At 50.4% G+C, this 17,402-nt stretch overlaps 1 protein-coding gene across 7 annotated transcripts in view; it reads right to left on the reverse strand.

The window, feature by feature from the left end:
• Positions 1-17,402, reverse strand: part of LOC134349817 (secreted frizzled-related protein 2-like) — a 71,525-nt gene that overhangs the window by 46,763 nt on the left and 7,360 nt on the right. The window contains exons 1-2 of one of the 7 annotated variants that reach the window (XM_063054729.1): positions 17,261-17,387; positions 8,679-8,863 (exon numbers count right to left, since the gene is read on the reverse strand). The exons of 1 other annotated variant lie outside the window; for it this stretch is intronic. The gene's annotated coding sequence lies outside the window, so the exon portion shown is untranslated. Of the gene's footprint in view, positions 1-6,010; positions 6,121-8,678; positions 9,145-16,949; positions 16,989-17,260; positions 17,388-17,402 lie in introns of those variants that run through there. 5 more of the 7 variants (XM_063054728.1, XM_063054730.1, XM_063054733.1 and 2 more) reach the window with 5 other exon arrangements.

Consider the following 17,402-nt stretch of genomic DNA (forward strand, 5'->3'; position numbering starts at 1 on the left):
AAGCTCCCTCCACACTGTCCCATCACACACTCCCGGGGTCAGACACAGACTGAAGCTGCCTCCACACCGTCCCATCATACACTCCCGTGGTGAGGCACAGAGTGAAGCTCCTTCCTCACCCTCCCATCACTCATTCCCAGGGTCAGACACAGAGTGAAGCTCCGTCCCGGGGTCAGACAGAGGGTGAAGCTCCCTCCACACTGTCCGATCACACACTCCCGCGGTCAGACACAGAGTGAAGCTCCCTCCTCACCCTCCCATCACACACTCCCAGGGTCAGACACAGAGTGAAGCTCCCTCCACACCGTCCCATCACACACTCCCGGGGTCAGACACAGAGTGAAGCTCCCTCCACACCATTCCATCAGACACTCCTGGCGTTAGACCCTGAGTGAAGCTCCCTCCTCACCCTCCCATCACACACTCCCAGGGTCAGACACAGAGTGAATCTCCTTCCGCACCGTCCCATCACACACTCCCAGGGTCAGACACAGAATGAAGCTCCCTCCTCACCATCCCATCACACACTCCCGGGGTCAGACACAGAGTAAAGCTCCCTCCACACCATCCCATCAGACACTCCTGGAGTTAGACACTGAGTGAAGCTCCCTCCTCACCCTCCCATCACACACTCCCGGGGTCAGGCACAGAGTGCAGCTCCCTCCTCACCATCCCATCACACACTCCCGGGGTCAGACACAGAGTGAAGCTCCCTCCTCACCCTCCCATCACACACTCTCGGGGTCAGACACAGAGTGAAGCTCCGTCCACACCATCCCATCAGACACTCCTGGCGCTATACACTGAGTGAAGCTCCCTCCTCACCCTCCCATCACACACTCCCAGGGTCAGACACAGAGTGAAGCTCCCTCCACACCGTCCCATCAAAACACTCCCAGGGTCAGACACAGAGTGAAGCTCCCTCCACAACATCCCATCACACACTCCCGGGGTCAGGCACAGAGTGCAGCTCCCTCCTCACCATCCCATCAGACACTCTTGGCGTTAGACACTGAGTGAAGCTCCCTCCTCACCGTCCCATCACACACTCCCGGGGTCAGGCACAGAGTGAAGCTCCCTCCTCACCATCCCATCACACACTCCCGGGGTCAGACACAGAGTGAAGTTCCCTCCTCACCCTCCCATCACACACTCCCGTGGTCAGACACAGAGTGAAGCTCCGTCCCGGGGTCAGACATTGAGTGAAGCTCCCTCCTCACCCTCCCATCACACACTCCCGGGGTTAGACACAGAGTGAAGCTCCCTCCTCACCCTCCCATCACACACTCCCAGCGTCAGACGCAGAGTGAAATTCCCTCCTCACCGTCCCATCACACACTCCCGGGGTCAGGCACAGAGTGAAGCTCCCTCCTCACCATCCCATCACACACTCCCGGGGTCAGACACAGAGTGAAGCTCCCTCCTCACCCTCCCATCACACACTCCCGTGGTCAGACACAGAGTGAAGCTCCCTCCTCACCCTCCCATCACTCATTCCCAGGGTCAGACACAGAGTGAAGCTCCGTCCCGGGGTCAGACATTGAGTGAAGCTCCCTCCTCACCCTCCCATCACACACTCCCGGGGTTAGACGCAGAGTGAAGCTCCCTCCTCACCCTCCCATCACACACTCCCGTGGTCAGACACAGAGTGAAGCTCCGTCCCGGGGTCAGACATTGAGTGAAGCTCCCTCCTCACCCTCCCATCACACACTCCCGGGGTTAGACACAGAGTGAAGCTCCCTCCTCACCCTCCCATCACACACTCCCAGCGTCAGACGCAGAGTGAAACTCCCTCCTCACCATCCCATCACACACTCCCGGGGTCAGACACAAATAAATCATGCTCAACACTGTCCCTTCAAACAGATTGGATCAGGGACACCGTGAGTAAGAAAGAAAGCCGAGCGATAGAGCAAGTCCTTCACTATCTGGGATAATCTCTCTTCTCATTCCTACAACAGGGAGGAGGTGCAGGAGCCTGAAGAAACACATTCTATATTTTAGAAACATTTTCGTCCCCTCTGACAGTGGATTTCATAACAGACAATGAAATCTGCCTTAATACCACTTTCACATTATTTATTCATTTAGTTCTAACTATCAAAGATTTTGATGTCTCGCAATCTTCGACATATTTCGTAATATATATCAGTGATAATAAGCTGATTCTTATTCTGAGTCTGATGGAGGGTGGAGGGAGATAGACAGAGACAGCAGACAGAGGGAGATGGACTGAGACAGGAGACAGAGAGAGATGGACTGAGACAGGAGACAGAGAGGTAGACTGAGACAGGAGACAGAGGGAGATGGACTGTGACAGGAGGCAGAGAGAGATGGACAGACAGGAGACAGATAGAGATAGACTGAGACAGGAGACAGAGGCAGATAGACTTAAATAGGAGACAGAGTTGGGAGATAGACTGAGACTCTAGACGGAGGGAGATAGACTGAGACAGGAGACAGAGGGAGATAGACTGAGACAGGAGACAGAGGGAGATGGACTGAGACAGGAGACAGAGAGAGATAGACTAAGACAGGAGACAGAGGCAGATAGACTTAAACAGGAGACAGAGAGAGATAGACTAAGACAGAAGACAGAGGCAGATAGACTTAAACAGGAGACAGAGGAGGGAGATAGACTGAGACTCTAGACAGAGGGAGATAGACTGAGACAGGAGACAGAGGAGGGAGATAGACTGAGAAAGGAGACAGAGGAGGGAGATAGAATGAGACAGGAGACAGAGAGAGATAGACTGAGACAAGAGACGGAGGGAGATGGACTGAGACAGGAGACAGAGGGAGATGGACTGAGACAGGAGAGAGAGAGAAATAGACTGAGACAGGAGACAGAGGGAGATAAACTGAGACCGGAGACAGAGGGAGATGGACTGAGACAGGAGACAGAGGGAGATGGGGAGATGGACTGAGACAGGAGACAGAGAGAGATAGAGAGAGATAGACTGAGACAGGAGACAGAGAGAGATGGACTGAGACAGGAGACAGAGAGAGATAGACTGAGACAGGAGACAGAGAGAGATAGACTGAGACAGGAGACAGAGGGAGATGGGGAGATGGACTGAGACAGGAGACAGAGAGAGATAGAGAGAGATAGACTGAGACAGGAGACAGAGAGAGATGGACTGAGACAGGAGACAGGGAGAGATAGACTGAGACAGGAGACAGAGGGAGATGGACTGAGACAGGAGACAGAGGAGGGAGATAGACTGAGACAGGAGACAGAAGGAGATAGACTGAGACAGGAGACAGAGGGAGAGACTGAGACAGGAGACAGAGGGAGATTGACTGAGACAAGAGACAGAGGGAGATGGGGAGATGGACTGAGACAGGAGAGAGAGAGAGATGGAATGAGACAGGAGACAGAGAGAGATGGACTGAGACGAGACAGAGAGAGATAGACTGAGACAGGAGACAGAGGGAGATAGATTGAGACAGGAGACAGAGGGAGATAGACTGAGACAGGAGACAGAGGGAGATGGACTGAGACAGGAGACAGAGAGAGATAGACTAAGACAGGAGACAGAGGCAGACTTAAACAGGAGACAGAGGAGGGAGATAGACTGAGACTCTAGACAGACGGAGATAGACTGAGACAGGAGACAGAGGAGGGAGATAGACTGAGAAAGGAGACAGAGGGAGATGGACTGAGACAAGAGACAGAGGGAGATGGGGAGATGGACTGAGACAGGAGAGAGAGAGAGATGGAATGAGACAGGAGACAGAGAGGGATGGACTGAGATGAGACAGAGAGAGATAGACTGAGACAGGAGACAGAGGGAGATAGAGTGAGACAGGAGACAGAGGGAGATAGACTGAGACAGGAGACAGAGGGAGACGGACTGAGACAGGAGACAGAGAGAGATAGACTAAGACAGGAGACAGAGGCAGATAGACTTAAACAGGAGACAGAGGAGGGAGATAGACTGAGACTCTAGACAGAGGGAGATAGACTGAGACAGGAGACAGAGGGAGATGGACTGAGACAGGAGACAGAGGCAGACTTAAACAGGAGACAGAGGAGGGAGATAGACTGAGACTCTAGACAGAGGGAGATAGATTGAGACAGGAGACAGAGGAGGGAGATAGACTGAGAAAGGAGACAGAGGAGGGAGATGGACAGACAGGAGACAGAGGCAGATGGACTGAAACAGGAGACAGAGGAGGGAGATAGAATGAGACAGGAGTCAGAGAGAGAGATAGACTGAGACAGGAGACAGAGGGAGATAGACTGAGACAGGAGACAGAGGCAGACTTAAACAGGAGACAGAGGAGGGAGATAGACTGAGACTCTAGACAGAGGGAGATAGATTGAGACAGGAGACAGAGGAGGGAGATAGACTGAGAAAGGAGACAGAGGAGGGAGATGGACAGACAGGAGACAGAGGCAGATGGACTGAAACAGGAGACAGGAGGGAGATAGAATGAGACAGGAGTCAGAGAGAGAGATAGACTGAGACAGGAGACAGAGGGAGATAGACTGAGACAAGAGACAGAGGCAGATGGACTGAGACAGGAGACAGAGGGAGATGGACTGAGACAGGAGAGAGAGAGAAATAGACTGAGACAGGAGACAGAGGGAGATAGATTGAGACAGGAGACAGAGGGAGATAGACTGAGACAGGAGACAGAGAGAGATGGACTGAAACAGGAGACAGAAGGAGATGGACTGAGACAGGAGGCAGAGGGAGATGGACTGAGACAGGAAACAGAGAGAGATAGACTGAGACAGGAGACAGAGAGAAATGGACAGACAGGAGACAGAAGGCGATGGACTGAGACAGGAGACAGAAGGAGATGGACTGAGACAGGAGACAGAGAGAAATGGACAGACAGGAGACAGAAGGCGATGGACTGAGACAGGAGACAGAAGGAGATGGACTGAGACAGGAGACAGAGGGAGATGGACTGAGACAGGAGACAGAGGGAGATGGACTGAGACAGGAGACATAGGGAGATAGACTGAGACAGGAGGCAGAGAGAGATGGACAGACAGGAGACAGAGGGAGATGGACTGAGACAGGAGACAGGCAGATAGACTTAAACAGGAGACAGAGGGGGGAGATAGACTGAGACTCTAGACAGAGGGTGATAGACTGAGACAGGAGACAGAGGGAGATAGTGAGACAGGAGACAGAGGAGGGAGATAGACTGAGACAGGAGACAGAGAGAGAGATAGACTGAGACAGGAGTCAGATGGATATAGACTGAGACAGGAGACAGAGGGAGATGGACTGAGACAGGAGACAGAGAGAGATAGATTGAGACAGGAAACAGACTGAGCATGTAAGGAGAAAATATGTTGGAGAGACTAGAGATGGACAAAGGGAGGGAAAAAAGAGAGAGGGGGAAGAGAGGGAGAGGGTTAGAGAGAGGGAGGGGGAAGAATGAGAGAGAGTGGTAGATGGAGGAAGGGAGAGAGAGGGGAAGAAAGAGAATGAATGGTTGGAGGGGAGAGAAGGGAGAGAGGGGGGAGAATGAGGATGCGAGGGGGGTGAAAGAGGATGATGCCCAGTTGGAGAGACGGTGAAGAGATGGGGAGAGAAAGATGGGGAGAAAGAGAGGGGAAGGGACAACAAGGAGGAAATAGTTTTAGGCGAAGATAGATAGAGAGAAAGACAGAGAAATAGTGTATAAGAGAGAGAGAGTGAGACAGACAAAAGGAGACAGGAATGAGAGTGAGGAAGACAGATAGGCAGATAGACAATGGTAAGAGAAAGATTGAGGGGGGAGAATGAGACAGACAGGAAGAGAGAGAGGTCGAGATGAATTGGGAGACCAAAACAGAGAAAGAGTGAAAGAGAGAGCGTGAGAGAGAGGGAAAGAGGGAGAGAAACAGACAGACAGAGAGGGGGAGAGGGAGAAGGAAAGAGAGAGAAAAAGAGGGAAAGAGATAGAGAAAGAGGGAAAGATTGAGAGAAAGATTGAAAGAGAGAGAGAGAAAGAGAGAGAGAGTGTGTTGGAATGACCAGCGTGGTACAACCTGCCCATTCACCTCCTTTCACTGTCGGATTCCTGTTTTCCGGTGCAGCCCACCCGTCTCTCCCCTCTTTTCCCTCTCAATCCCTTCGAGTTTCCAGTCTCTCCTGCTTCCTGCTGTCTGCGATGAAGCCCGGACGCTGTGTGAGGGAGACACAGAGGCAGGTTCCCCAGCAGTTTTGTGTTCTGCGAGGGAGAGCTGGTAGCTGTGAGAAGTTAAAATTGGCATGTAATAAATCTCCCACTAGGGCCTCTCATTGTCCCCGCCCATCACTGCCAGTCCACACTTCTCTTCAGCTCCCTGATGTTGTTTGTGTCTCATGGGGGGTGTAGCAGACTTCTGCAAACTTGCCTTGAAGGGCTGGTTTAAATTTATGAACAGCGATGTGTACGAATGAACCACGCTGGGGAGGGAAAGGGGCAGGGACTGTGGCCAAGTGTTGGCGGCGGGGGGGGGGGGAGTCGGAGTCAGATATAGGTCCGTTATCACTGACGTGGTGTGAAATTTGTTGTTTTGCGGCAACAGCACATTTAAAAATTACCATAAGTTACAATAAAAAATAAGTATGTAATGCAAAAAGGAACCAAAGTATCGGGGGGGGGCGGGGGAGGCCACAGTCGCATAGCGGTTAGTGTGATACTATTTCAGCTTGGGGCTTCACTAACCTTCACATCCAGCACAATTTCCTGTAACGTCCACCACCAGGCACATCTTTCCCTCTCCCCCACTTTCTGCTTTCCGCAGGGATCGCTCTCTACGTGACTCCCTTGTCCGTTCATCCCTCCCCACTGACCTCCCTCCTGGCTCTTACCCTTGCCAGCGGAACAAGTGCTTCACCTGCCCCTGCACCTCCTCCCTCACGACCATTCAGGGTCCTCAACTACATCTCCTCCCTCACTGCCATTCAGGGCCCTCAACTGCACCTCCTCCCTCACTGCCATTCAGGGCCCTCAACAACTGAGGCAACACTTCACCTGCGAGCCTGTTGGGGTCGTCTACTGTGTTTGGTGCTCCCAGTGTGGCCTCCTGTACTGTATATCGGTGAGAACTGACGTAGACTGGGAGACCACTTCGCCAAGCACCTACACTCCGTCTGCCAGAAAAAGCAGGATCTCCCAGTGGCCACGCATTTTAGTTCCCGTTCCCATTCCATTAGGTCTACCCACGGCCTCCTTCACTGCCAGGATGAGGCTGGAGGGACAACACCTTATATTGCATCTGGGCAGCCTCCAACCTGATGGCATGAACATCGATTTTTTGAACTTCCAGGAACTGCCCCCACTTCACCATTCCTCATTCCCATTTCCCTCTCTCTCATCTTATCTCCTAACCTGCCCATCACCTCCCTCTGGTGCCCCTCTCCCTTCCCTTTCTCCCATGGCCTTCTGTCCTCTCCTATCAGATTCCCCCTTCTCCGGCCCTTTACCAATTGACTCTCTTTCCTAGTTTCACCCTGTGTTTCTTCCTCCCCTCCCCACATCCTCTATCTCTGACTCAGCTTTCTTTCTCCAGTCCTGATGACGGGTCTCGGCCCGAAACGTCAACTGTACTCTTTTCCATCGATGCTGCCTGGCCTGCTGGGTTCCTCCAGCACTGTGTGTGTCGAGTTGGAAGGTGATGGGTGAAATCAGGTTGGTGTGGGGTGGGGATGAAGTAAGAAGCTGGGAGGTGATAGGTGGAAAAGGCAAAGGGCTGGACAAGGAGGAATCTGATGGGAGGGGAGAGTGGACCGTGGGAGAAAGGGAAGGAGGAAGGGCACCAGAAGGAGGTGATAGGCAGGTGAAAAGAGGTAAAAGGCCAGAGTGGGGGATTGAAGAAGGGAAGGGGGTGGAATTACTGGAAGCTAGAGAAATCGATGTTCATGCCATCAGGTTGGAGGCTACCCAGGCAGGATGTGAGGTGCTGTTCCTCCACCCTGAGAGTGGCCTCATTGTGGCAGGAGAGGAGGCCGTGGACGGACATGTTGGAATGGGAATGGGGATTGGAATTGAACTGATTAGCTACCGGGAAATCCTGCTTTGTGCAGATAGGCAAAGGCGCATGACAGTTTCAGTGATACATTTTCAGCAACCCACCCTGGGGGGGAGAGTGTGGGTGGGGAGAAGGAGCACGCACTCCACTTTTAGAGATGAACTCAATCTTTGCCCAGTGGGCTGGTACAGTGGCGAGTGACCACAGGGGGAGACACAGGAACAGGCCTTTCAACCCACCAAGATGGCATCGACCATTTCAGAGTCAGAATCGGGTTTATTATCACTGACATGAAATTTGTTGTTTTGTGCCATGTGTAGAACTACAATAAATCACAAAAATAACATAGAACATAGAACAGTACAGGCTCTTTGGCCCACAATGTTGTGCTGACCCTTCAACCCACTCCAAGACCAATCCAACCCTTCCCTCCCTCATAACCCTCCATTTTCCTATCATCCATGTCTCTATTGTATCTGCCTCTACCACCACCCCAGGCAGGGCGTTCCTGTCACCTGCCACCCTCTGTGTAAACAAAAAAACCTACCTCTGACATCCCCCTATACTTTCCTCCAATCACCTTAAAATTCTGCCCCCTGGTATTAACACTTTGCACACTGGGAAGGAATGGTGAGATGGTTTTGCTGGGTTCTTGGACCGTTCAGAAATTGAATGACAGATGGGAAGAAGCTGTTCCCGAATCACCCCGTACCTCCTCACTGATGATCGCAATGAGAATAGGACACGTCCTGGATGGTGAGGGTCCTTAATGGTGGATATCGCCTTCTCGAGGCATCTTGAAGATGACGTCAGTGGTGGGGAGGTTAGTACATGATGATGGAGCTGGCTGAGCTTACAGCTTTCTGCATCTTTTCCCGATCCTGTGCAGTGGTCCCTCTACACCAGACGGTGATGTAACCAGTCAGAATGCTCTCCACAGTACATCTGTAGAAATTTGCCAGTGTCTCCTCAAACTCCTAACAAAGTACCTTCCTCATGGTTGTATCAAACTGTTCGACCCAGAATAGATCCTCCGAGATGCTGATATCCAGGAACTTGACACTAATCAGGAAGCTCAAAGTTCATTATCGAAGTACACCCTACACAGCCCTGAGATTCATTTTCTTGCAGGCATACTCAATAATTCCCTAACAGCATAATAACCATTACAGAATCAATGAAACACCACATCAACTTGGATGTTCAACTGGAGTGCAAAAGACAATAAACTCTGCAAATGCAAACAAAAAGCACTGATGATAATAAATAAGTAAATCAGCAATACACATCGAGAACATGAGATGGAGTCCTTGAAAGTGAGCCCATTGGTTGTGGGTACACTTCAATGATGGGGCGATTGAAGCTAAGTGAAGTTATCCCCTTTGGTTCAGGAGCCTGATGGTTGAGGGGTAATAACTGTTCCTGAACCTGGTGGTGTGGGACCTGATGGTTGAGGGGTAATAACTGTTCCTGAACCTGGTGGCGTGGGGCCTGATGGTTGAGGGGTAATAATTGTTCCTGAACCTGGTGGTGTGAAACCTGATGGTTGAGGGGTAATAATTGTTCCTGAACCTGGTGGTGTGAGACCTGATGGCTGAGGGGTAATAACTGTTCCTGAACCTGGTGGCGTGGGACCTGATGGCTGAGGGGTAATAACTGTTCCTGAACCTGGTGGTGTGTGACCTGTTGGTTGAGGGGTAATAACTGTTCCTGAACCTGGTGGCGTGGGACCTGATGGCTGAGGGGTAATAACTGTTCCTGAACCTGGTGGTGTGTGACCTGATGGTTGAGGGTTAATAACTGTTCCTGAACCTGGTGGTGTGAGACCTGATGGTTGAGGGGTAATAACTGTTCCTGAACCTGGTGGTGTGAGACCTGATGGCTGAGGGCTAATAACTGTTCCTGAACCTGGTGGTGTGGGCCTGATGGTTGAGGGATAATAACTGTTCCTGAACCTGGTGGCGTGGGACCTGATGGTTGAGGGGTAATAACTGTTCCTGAACCTGGTGGTGTGAGACCTGATGGCTGAGGGGTAATAACTGTTCCTTAACCTGGTGGCGTGGGACCTGATGGCTGAGGGGTAATAACTGTTCCTGAACCTGGTGGTGTGTGACCTGATGGTTGAGGGGTAATAACTGTTCCTGAACCTGGTGGTATGGGACCTGATGGTTGAGGGGTAAGAACTGTTCCTGAACCTGGTGGTGTGGGACCTGATGGTTGAGGGGTAATAACTGTTCCTGAACCTGGTGGTGTGGGACCTGATGGTTGAGGAGTAATAACTGATCCTGAACCTGGTGGTGTGGGGCCTGATGGTTGAGGGGTGATAACTGTTCCTGAACCTGGTGGTGTGGGACCTGATGGTTGAGGAGTAATAACTGATCCTGAACCTGGTGGTGTGGGGCCTGATGGTTGAGGGGTAATAACTGTTCCTGAACCTGGTGGTGTGGGACCTGATGGTTGAGGGGTAATAACTGTTCCTGAACCTGGTGGTGTGGGACCTGATGGTTGAGGGAGAATAACTGTTCCTGAACCTGGTGGTGTGGGACCTGATGGTTGAGTGGTAATAACTGTTCATGAACCTGGAGGTGTGGGACCTGATTGTTGAGGGGTGATAACTGTTCCTGAACCTGGTGGTGTGTGACCTGATGGTTGAGGGGTAATAACTGTTCCTGAACCTGGTGGTGTGAGACCTGATGGCTGAGGGGTAATAACTGTTACTGAACCTGGTGGTGTGGGCCTGATGGTTGAGGGATAATAACTGTTCCTCAACCTGGTGGCGTGGGACCTGATGGTTGAGGGGTGATAACTGTTCCTGAACCTGGTGATGTGGGACCTGATGGCTGAGGGATAATAACTGTTCCTGAACCTGGTGGTGTGTGACCTGATGGTTGAGGGGTAATAACTGTTCCTGAACCTGGTGGTATGGAACCTGATAGTTGAGGGGTAATAACGGTTCCTGAACCTGGTGGTGTGGGGCCTGATGGTTGAGGGGTGATAACTGTTCCTGAACCTGGTGATGTGGGACCTGATGGCTGAGGGATAATAACTGTTCCTGAACCTGGTGGTGTGGGACCTGATGGTTGAGGGGTAATAACTGTTCCTGAACCTGCTGGTGTGGGACCTGATGGTTGAGTGGTAATAACTGTTCCTGAACCTGGTGGTGTGGGACCTGATGGTTGAGTGGTAATAACTGTTCCTGAACCTGGTGGTGTGGGACCTGATGGTTGAGGGGTAATAACTGTTCCTGAACCTGGTGGTGTGGGACCTGATGGTTGAGGAGTAATAACTGATCCTGAACCTGGTGGTGTGGGGCCTGATGGTTGAGGGGTGATAACTGTTCCTGAACCTGGTGATGTGGGACCTGATGGCTGAGGGGTAATAACTGTTCCTGAACCTGGTGGTGTGGGACCTGATGGTTGAGGGGTAATAACTGTTCCTGAACCTGCTGGTGTGGGACCTGATGGTTGAGTGGTAATAACTGTTCCTGAACCTGGTGGTGTGGGACCTGATGGTTGAGTGGTAATAACTGTTCCTGAACCTGGTGGTGTGGGACCTGATGGTTGAGGGGTAATAACTGTTCCTGAACCTGGTGGTGTGGGACCTGATGGTTGAGGAGTAATAACTGATCCTGAACCTGGTGGTGTGGGGCCTGATGGTTGAGGGGTGATAACTGTTCCTGAACCTGGTGATGTGGGACCTGATGGCTGAGGGATAATAACTGTTCCTGAACCTGGTGGTGTGTGACCTGATGGTTGAGGGGTAATAACTGTTCCTGAACCTGGTGGTGTGGGACCTGATGGTTGAGGGAGAATAACTGTTCCTGAACCTGGTGGTGTGGGACCTGATGATTGAGGGATAATAACTGTTCCTCAACCTGGTGGTGTGGGACCTGATGGTTGAGGGGTAATAACTGTTCCTGAACCTGGTGGTATGGGACCTGATAGTTGAGGGGTAATAACAGTTCCTGAACCTGGTGGTGTGGGGCCTGATGGTTGAGGGGTGATAACTGTTCCTGAACCTGGTGATGTGGGACCTGATGGCTGAGGGATAATAACTGTTCCTGAACCTGGTGGTGTGTGACCTGATGGTTGAGGGGTAATAACTGTTCCTGAACCTGGTGGTGTGGGACCTGATGGTTGAGGAGTAATAACTGTTCCTGAACCTGGTGGTGTGGGACCTGATGGTTGAGGGGTAATAACTGTTCCTGAACCTGGTGGTGTGGGACCTGATGGTTGAGGGGTAATAACTGTTCCTGAACCTGGTGGTGTGGGACCTGATGGTTGAGGGGTGATAACTGTTCCTGAACCTGGTGGTGTGGGACCTGTTGGTTGAGGGGTAATAACTGTTCCTGAACCTGGTGGTGTGGGGCCTGATGGTTGAGGGGTGATAACTGTTCCTGAACCTGGTGATGTGGGACCTGATGGCTGAGGGATAATAACTGTTCCTGAACCTGGTGGTGTGGGACCTGATGGTTGAGTGGTAATAACTGTTCCTGAACCTGGTGGTGTGGGACCTGATTGTTGAGGGGTAATAACTGTTCCTGAACCTGGTGGTGTGTGACCTGATGGTTGAGGGGTAATAACTGTTCCTGAACCTGGTGGTGTGAGACCTGATGGCTGAGGGGTAATAACTGTTCCTGAACCTGGTGGTGTGGGCCTGATGGTTGAGGGATAATAACTGTTCCTCAACCTGGTGGCGTGGGACCTGATGGTTGAGGGGTAATAATTGTTCCTGAACCTGGTGGTGTGGGACCTGATGGTTGAGGGGTAATAACTGTTCCTGAACCTGGTGGCGTGGGACCTGATGGTTGAGGGGTAATAACTGTTCCTGAACCTGGTGGTGTGGGGCCTGATGGTTGAGGGGTGATAACTGTTCCTGAACCTGGTGATGTGGGACCTGATGGCTGAGGGATAATAACTGTTCCTGAACCTGGTGGTGTGGGACCTGATGGTTGAGTGGTAATAACTGTTCCTGAACCTGGTGGTGTGGGACCTGATTGTTGAGGGGTAATAACTGTTCCTGAACCTGGTGGTGTGTGACCTGATGGTTGAGGGGTAATAACTGTTCCTGAACCTGGTGGTGTGAGACCTGATGGCTGAGGGGTAATAACTGTTCCTGAACCTGGTGGTGTGGGCCTGATGGTTGAGGGATAATAACTGTTCCTCAACCTGGTGGCGTGGGACCTGATGGTTGAGGGGTAATAATTGTTCCTGAACCTGGTGGTGTGGGACCTGATGGTTGAGGGGTAATAACTGTTCCTGAACCTGGTGGCGTGGGACCTGATGGTTGAGGGGTAATAACTGTTCCTGAACCTGGTGGTGTGGGGCCTGATGGTTGAGGGGTGATAACTGTTCCTGAACCTGGTGATGTGTGACCTGATGGTTGAGGGGTAATAACTGTTCCTGAACCTGGTGGTGTGTGACCTGATGGTTGAGGGGTAATAACTGTTCCTGAACCTGGTGGTGTGGCACCTGATGGTTGAGGGGTAATAACTGTTCCTGAACCTGGTGGTGTGGGGCCTGATGGTTGAGGGGTGATAACTGTTCCTGAACCTGGTGATGTGGGACCTGATGGCTGAGGGATAATAACTGTTCCTGAACCTGGTGGTGTGTGACCTGATGGTTGAGGGGTAATAACTGTTCCTGAACCTGGTGGTGTGGGACCTGATGATTGAGGGATAATAACTGTTCCTCAACCTGGTGGTGTGGGACCTGATGGTTGAGGGATAATAACTGTTCCTGAACCTGGTGGCGTGGGGCCTGATGGTTGAGGGGTAATAACTGTTCCTGAACCTGGTGGTGTGGGACCTGGTGGCTGAGGGGTAATAACTGTTCCTGAGCCTGGTGGTGTGGGACCTGGTGGTGTGCGACTTGATGGTTGAGAGGTAATAACTGTTCTTGAACCTGGTGGTGTGAATCCTGAGGCTCCTGTCCCTTCTTCCTGACGACAGCAGCATGATGAGAGCATGGTCCCTAATGATGGAGGCTGCTTTATTGCGACAACACTCCAGGTGGTCAGGGGTTTACCCGTGATGGACTGGGCGTTATCCGCTACTTTTTGTAGGTCAATAATCAATGAGGATCTAACCTGGTCCCAACATATTGATGAAAACACGAGGAAATCTGCAGATGCTGGAAATTCAAGCAACACACATCAAAGTTGCTGGTGAATGCAGCAGGCCAGGCAGCATCTCTAGGAAGAGGCACAGTCAAAATTTCGGGCTGAAACCCTTCGCCTGGACTAACTGAAAGAAGAGATAGTAAGAGATTTGAAAGTGGGAGGGGGAGAGGGAGATCTGAAATGATAGGAGAAGACAGGAGGGGAGGGATGGATCTGAAAGCTGGAGAAGGGAGAAGATCATGGGACAGGAAGCCTGGGGAGAAAGAGAAGTGGGGAGGGGAGCCCGGAGGGTGGAAAGCAGGCAAGGAGTTATAGTGAGAGGGACAGAGGGAGAAAAAAGAGAGAGAGAAAAAAGGGGGAAAAAAATATATACTCAATAAATAAATAAGGGATGGGGTGTGAAGGGGAGGAGGGGCATTAACAGAAGTTAGAGAAGTCAATATCAGACCGTTTCGCTGAACACCCACGCTCTGTCCGCCAGAGAAAGCTAGATCTCCCAGTGGCCACACATTTTAATTCCACGTCCCATTCCCATTCTGATATGTCTATCTACGGCCTCCTCTACTGTCAAGATGAAGCCACACTCAGGTTGGAGGAACACCATCTTGTATTCCGTCTGGGTAGCCTCCAACCTGATGGCGTGAATATTGACTTCTCTAACTTCCGTTAATGCCCCTCCTCCCCTTCTTACCCCATCCCTTATTTATTTACTCAATATTTTTTATATATTTTTAATTTCTTCCCCCTTTTTTTCTCTCTTTTTTCTCCCTCTGTCCCTCTGACTATAACTCCTTGCCTGCTCTCCACCCTCCGGGCTCCCCTCCCCCTTTCTTTCTCCCAGGCTTCCCGTCCCATGATCTTCTCCCTTCTCCAGCCTGGTATCCCTTTTGCCAACAACTTTCCAGCTCTTAGATCCACCCCTCCCCTCCTGTCTTCTCCAATCATTTCAGATCTCCCCTTCCCCCTCCCACTTTCAAATCTCTTACAATCTCTTCTTTCATTTAGTCCTGATGAATGGTCTCGGCCCGAAACATCGACTGTCCCTCTTCCTATAGATGCTGCCTGGCCTGCTGCGTTCACCAGCATTTTTTGTGTGTGTTGCCCAACATATTGATGTAGTCATAAAGAAGGCAAGACAGCGGCTATACTTTATTTGGAGTTTGAAGAGATTTGGCCTGTCAACAAATACACTCAAACACTTCTATAGTTGTACCGTAGAGAGCATTCTGACAGGCTGCATCACTGTCTGGTATGTGCGGGGGGGGGGGGAGGGGTGGGCTGCTGCACAGAACCGAAAGAAGCTGCAGGAGGTTGTAAATCTAGTCAGCTCCATCTTGGGCACTAGCCTACAAAGTACCCAGGACATCTTTAAGGAGCAGTGTCTCAGAATGGCAGCGTCCATTATTAAGGACCTCCAGCACCCAGGACATGCCCTTTTCTCACTGTTACCATCAGGTTGGAGATACAGAAGCCTGAAGGCACACACTCAGTGTTTCAGGAACAGCTTCTTCCTCTCTGCCATCCAATTCCTAAATGGACATTGAAGCTTTGGACACTACCTCACTTTTTTAATACACGGTATTTCTGTTTTTACACATTTTTAAAAACCTATTCAATATACGTAATTGATTTGCTTGTTTATTTATTATTATGTTCTATTTTATTTATTATTTTTTCTCTCTCTGCTAGATTATGTACTACATTGAACTGCTGCTGCTAAGTTAACAAATTTCACATCACGTGTCAGTGATAATAAATCTGATTCTGATTCTGATTGTTGGGTGAACATTCAAGTTTAGAAGAATGAGGGTGGTTGGGGGTATCTCCTTGAAACCTATCAAACATTAAAGGCTTAGATAGAGTGGACATGGGGAGGATGTTTTCTTTAGTGGGGGAAGTCTCGGGCTGGAGGGGACAGCCTCAGTATAAAGGAAGAGATATATAGAGTATTTGAATAGACAGGGACAGATTAGGGATCGTCAACATGGCTTTGTATATTGTAGGTTATGTCCAACCAATCTTATGGAGTTTTTTGAGGAAGTTGCCATTGCATAAGATGTTGGTGAGGTCTAATTTGGAGTATTGTGTGCGGTTTTGGTCACCTACCTACAGGAAAGATGTCAAGATTGAAAGAGTGCAGAGAAAATTTACAAGGACGTTGCCAGGAATTGTGTTATAGGGAAAGTTGAATAGGTTAGGACTTTATTTCGTAGAGCGTAGGGGAGTGAGGGGAGATTTTTTAGAGGTATACAAAATTATGAAGGGTAAAGATAGGGTAAATGCAAGCAGGCTTTTTCCACTGAGGTTGGGTGGGACTAGAACTAGAGGTCATTGGTTATGGTGAAAGGTGAAATGTTTACGGGGAACCTGAGGGGGAACTTGAATCACTGAGTGTGTGCCTTCAGGCTTCTGTACCTCCTACCTGATGGTAACAGTGAGAAAAGGGCATGCCCTGGGTGCTGGAGGTCCTTAATAATGGACGCTGCCTTTCTGAGACACTGCTCCCTGAAGATGTCCTGGGTACTTTGTAGGCTTGTACCCAAGATGGAGCTGACTAGATTTACAACCTTCTGCAGCTTCTTTCGGTCCTGTGCAGTAGCCCCTCCATACCAGACAGTGATGCAGCCTGTTAGAATGTTCTCCACGGTACAACTATAGAAGTTTTTGAGTGTATTTGTTGACATGCCAAATCGCTTCAAACTCCTAATGAAGTATAGCGGCTGTCTTGCCTTCTTTATAATTACATCAATATGTTGGGACCAGGTTAGATCCTCAGAGACCTTGACACCCAGGAACTTGAAACTGCTCACTCTCTCCACTTCTGATCCCTCTATGAGGATTGGTATGTGTTCCTTTGTCTTACCCTTCCTGAAGTCCACAATCAGCTCTTTCGTCTTACTGACGTTGAGTGCCAGGTTGTTGCTGTGGCACCATTCACTAGTTGGCATATCTCACTCCTGTACACCCTCTCGTCACCACCTGAGATTCTACCAACAATGGTTGTATCGTCAGCAAATTTATAGATGGTATTTGAGCTATGTCTAGACGTACAGTCATGGGTATAGAGAGAGTAGAGCAGTGGGCTAAGCACACACCCCTGAGGTTCACCAGTGTTGATAGTCAGCAAGGAGGAGATGTTATCACCAAGCAATCTATGAACATAAGCTATCTTACATATTTGTTGTGTTGTCTATTGTGCTTTATCTGCTGCATCAGATCCGGAGGAAGAATTATTTCGCTCTCCGTTACACCTGAGTGCTGTGCTGGAACTGACACTGAACCATCCGGAATCCTGCGCCCCGAGCGCCGGGGAGGA

The sequence above is a fragment of the Mobula hypostoma genome, chromosome 7, assembly GCF_963921235.1.
Source record: "Mobula hypostoma chromosome 7, sMobHyp1.1, whole genome shotgun sequence".
NCBI lineage: Eukaryota > Metazoa > Chordata > Chondrichthyes > Myliobatiformes > Myliobatidae > Mobula > Mobula hypostoma.